Source organism: Limulus polyphemus, unplaced genomic scaffold (genome assembly GCF_000517525.1).
Source record: "Limulus polyphemus unplaced genomic scaffold, Limulus_polyphemus-2.1.2 Scaffold1696, whole genome shotgun sequence".
NCBI classification, from domain to species: domain Eukaryota; kingdom Metazoa; phylum Arthropoda; class Merostomata; order Xiphosura; family Limulidae; genus Limulus; species Limulus polyphemus.
In genome coordinates this window covers 138,771-143,511 of record NW_013667306.1, presented here as the reverse complement: position 1 = coordinate 143,511, position 4,741 = coordinate 138,771, and positions in this window count along the sequence as shown.

Below are 4,741 nucleotides of genomic sequence, written 5' to 3'. Positions count from 1 at the left end.
TATATATATATATATATATACACACACACACACACACACACACACACACACACAAGAATTAAAATTTAAAAAAACAACAGGAAAGGTGAAACCTTAGGTTGTATCATTGTTAAATATTTAACACACACATATATAGATAATAACTGAGAAGTATACTATAAAAGTTACATTCCAGGTTAGCTGTGATTTTATCATTTGTAGTTCCACGATTAAAAAATGTTAACTTACAGCAACTTAAACCCTTCAATTTGCTTCCTTCCATCCAATAATATCATTAAATTTGCAAGATTATCTGAAAATGTTAATCTAAGTATATCAACTTATTTTTTTTCTTGTTGTGTTTAGAAATAGAATTTACAATGATCTTCTCTAGTTTTTGAGAAAGTATCAGTTTCACTGATAAAACACCCTCACCACATTTGATTATTGTACCACTCTGGTAGTCTCCAAGATCTTCCAGCAAATAAAGGTTAATATGTTGGCCTGGCTTTCCATGCCATTTTCTAGAACAATGATTCCCAATGTTTTTGTTTTTTTTCCAACTGAGAACCAGCTAGTTCCAATCCCACAATTTCATGGACCACTTTGAACAATATTACTTTTTGAAAGTACTTTACATCGTAAAACAAATTTCAGTAGTTATATTTTAAAACACGTTTATTTTTTCATTTGTATTGCACATTGACTGAAACCTCCTTGCATAAAAGTGGTTGAGAACCACTTTTATAGGCCATACTATAAAATCCACAAATATCTGTTAAATATTACTTAAACTTTTAGTGAAAATCAACACTTAGATATAACTGACAAAAAAAAAGTAATTACAAAATATATTTAAAATCAAGTGCCTAACTATTTAGTTTATTTTTTGTTAAACTGTTGTGTAACATATAAATTAAACATTTTATTCCAAATGCAATTAATTTTTTTATACTTGATAAAATGGCATGTTTCCAAGTTTATTAAAACGTCTCTAAACTTAACCATTTACCTAACATATAAAGAACTTTCAATATTGAATTTGAACTGTAGCAAGCTGATTCTTATATTGTCAAACTGTGTGTAAAATACTTGCTATAATGTGATAATCTCACTTAATAAAGAGTAATAAAAAACTCTGCAATGAGAATAAGTTTTATTATATTATAGTGTTTTGACCCATAGGTCATCATCAGTCAATACTCTGTTAAAGTTGAACAATGTTAACATGATTCATTTCATAACCAGTTCTCATAGGTAGGAATTAGATTGATATTTTAATTTAAATTTTAACACCTAAAAAAAAAGCCAAACATATATCTGAAAACGTTAACATTATACCTAGAGAAACAAAACAATAATGAAAAGTATAAAACTTTCATTATAAAAAAAACCAGGAATCTTAAACTTGCAGAAAAATTACATGTGATATTATAGATCTTATATAAACCTTTGAAGCCTCCATGTAACAGGCAAACAAATATCAATTTGTCTAACAGACCACAACCACAAATTAAATGTCTTAGTAAAGGCCCTGAAGAACAAAGCAGACACTAATATTAAAGTCACAAATGTGGATACGATTTTGAATTTTGGTTGTGGGAGGAGATTTTTAGATGGATCCCTCCCCAAGACCTTAGGCACCCTGGCAATAGTTTTATAAACACTTGAAGTGTTATTCTCAACAAATATCTACCACTATCTAAATATCAACATCGATTAACTTTATCCATTAAGTCTTTAAAAGTATTTAGTATGTTACACGCCTAACTCGAACACTTGTAAAAACAGTATAAGTAAGTATTTTTTAATAATACCACTGAAATAAGTTTACGACTTTAATCACCTACTTAACATTAACACCATATATCTACTATCAAAGAGAAGTAAGGCTAATATTATCCCCCAGGTGGGTCAGCGATAAGTTTACGGACTTCGAACGCAAAATTCGGGGTTCGATTCCCCGCGATGGACAGAGTGCATATAGTTCATTGTGTAACTATATGGTGCATAGGAAAAAAATATTTTACTACTATTAAAATGTAATATAATTTAAAAGCTACGTTGATTTTCTTGCATAGAATACGATCTAATTAGGTGGTTATGAACAATTTTCTAATTGTAAGAAAGTGAGTAGCGACGTTTTTCGGTAATTTATGTTTAAACTTTGTTGATCGCTCTTTCAATAAGTGTACGTTTTTAACTGTAATATGAGCTGCAGAATGAGAAAGCTAACATAGATTTTTCTACCAAAATAATTTCAGTGTTCTGAGTGATTGAACACGTGTCATATGTTTTTAATTGTTCTAAAAAATTATGAATGAAATAAGAATCTTGATGCTAAGGAAAGGAACAGGATATGAAAATGAAGAATATAAATTCCGAAGCTTTCGATTAAATGTCTGGATATGGTAAGCTAGAGTTAACCTAATAGTGCAGTCTATGAATATAAATACTGAGTGTTTGTTGTTAAGCGCAAAGCTACACAATGGGCTGTTTGAGCTGTGCCCACCACAGGTATCGGAACCCAATTTTTTAGCGTGTTAAACCCAGATATTTCCCGCGGGGAGAGCGAAATGTTAAGTGTAAGAATAGTCTATGTCATCGTTTTTGAAGTACATACTGGTAACTTCCATTAATACAATTGTATTACAATTAAATTTTTTGAAATTCTAATTTAAGTATAAGTGTTATCACGTTTAATGTTTTAGTTAGATTTTTTCGGTTCAGTATTTGAACCAGAAGTATGTCACACGCCAGATGAGTTCTCTACCAACTGAGCTAAAGGGTTAACTCGCGAGGGCTTGATTATAAGACATTTGTAATTACTTAAACTACTACGTGCATTGAATTTAAGAATTGTCAGACGTACTAATTAATTAAGGCTAATTTTGAAAACAAGTCTTAAACTGACATACATATGTCTTTCTCTATTGTGACAGTTAATAAAACAATTTATTTTTACTGTTAGAAATGTTGAATAGTTACATAATAATAGATATAGCATGAAAAATAAAATTAAAAGAATGCTAATTATGACAAAAAAAGTTTAAATAATTCCGACTCATAAGACGAATGTAAAGTTAAAAGAATCTGATATCAGGTGTATTTTGAAAGGTTGTTCTGTTTAATGAATGAACATTTAAAAATTGCAAAAAAAGAAAACACTTCTGAGTCAGGTACTCGGGGTGTGCAGTGTACCTTCGCTAATTGCTTTTTAACGACTGCACACATACACAGGGTGCATGATCTTAGAAAGATACAAGCACAGTTGTGTTAGTGTGAAAGCAGAAATTACTTTTTAACAAGTGTATCAGTATGTATTGTGTTAGTATATATTTTGGTTTGTGGACATATCGCAATTAATATCTTACCAGATGACTGAGTGGTCGAAAAATATTCCTGTTTAAACCACCCAATGGGCTATTCCCCCTTTCCAAAAAACAACAACAACTAATTCCCCATTCATAGGAAACGTTTATTGTCAGTTGAATAGTCTATACTTGTCTAATGACTGAAATAATCACAAATTTCACCCTTCCACATAACTGCAGGGAGGGGCGAGTCCATCTCAAAGGATTACTCGGATTTTTATGAGTAACTAGACCGACCGTGACCCGTTAGGTCACCCCACTATTCAGAGGTTATGAAAAATTCAAGCTAATTTCAATATTGCACCGAAATGAAGGTTTATTTTGAGATAATTTAATTAAATATTTTCTTTCTCTTCTAACAACTGCTGTAATTTCATTACAGAAGTGGCAAGAAAACCTACAACAATGGCAGCTCGAACAGCAAAATAAACAAAAGAGACTACAGCAGTGGTTGGAGGAGAAAGAAAATAAACAAGAAGATAATACAAGAGCAGCAAAAGAAACAATAAAAACGAGAAAGTGAACGAGAAAAGAAACAAGAAGAGAGACAACAGCAGCTGCAAGAAAACCTGCAACAGTGGCAGCTCGAACAGCAAAATAAACAAGAAGAAAGATTACAGCAGTTGTTGGAGGAAAAAGAAAAGAAACAAGAAGAGAGACAACAACAGTGGCAAGAAAACCTGCAACAGTGGCAGCTCGAACAACAAAATAACAAGAGAGATTACAGCAGTTGTTGGAGGAAAAGAAAAGAAACAAGACTGCCATCAAGTCTGCTAAGCTGTAGTTTGATTTGCTGCTTCTCGTTTCCATTTTTTTTTTCGTTCCACTTCTGACACCAATTTGTTACGTCTCCGTTCGTTAGTTAATTTTCCGTAAATTCGTTCCGACGAAACTTTAGCGACACAAATCCTTTCTTAAATAAAACTGGTTTATTCTTTCCGAATACAACTTTACGATGCACTTAATTTCAACAGTCGCTCTGTAACAAACGCTATAATTCTCAACGAACTTCTCCGCGCTTAACAATATTCTCTCTGACTGCAGTTCAATTACTAATTACCTCCCCGTCGCTTTGTGGCCAGTCTTATACATACAAGACTACACTATATCTAGAAAGATCACGAGATTTAAGGAAAAGACGTGAAAGTTCGAGAATGACGTGGCGTGATAATAGTCACGTGACCTCGATGTCGCAACAATATATATATATATGTTCTCTTAGAATGAAATTTTCTATGCAAATAATTTAATAATTCACCACAGGCAGCTACGATCAGAGCATTTCAAGCTTGTCTTTATTCGTGTTTTGTCACCAACCAAACCAGTACAATTTGAAACTAAATAAAATGTCCAGAAGAAGATCCCATTCTTTAACTGTGGTTTGTTTC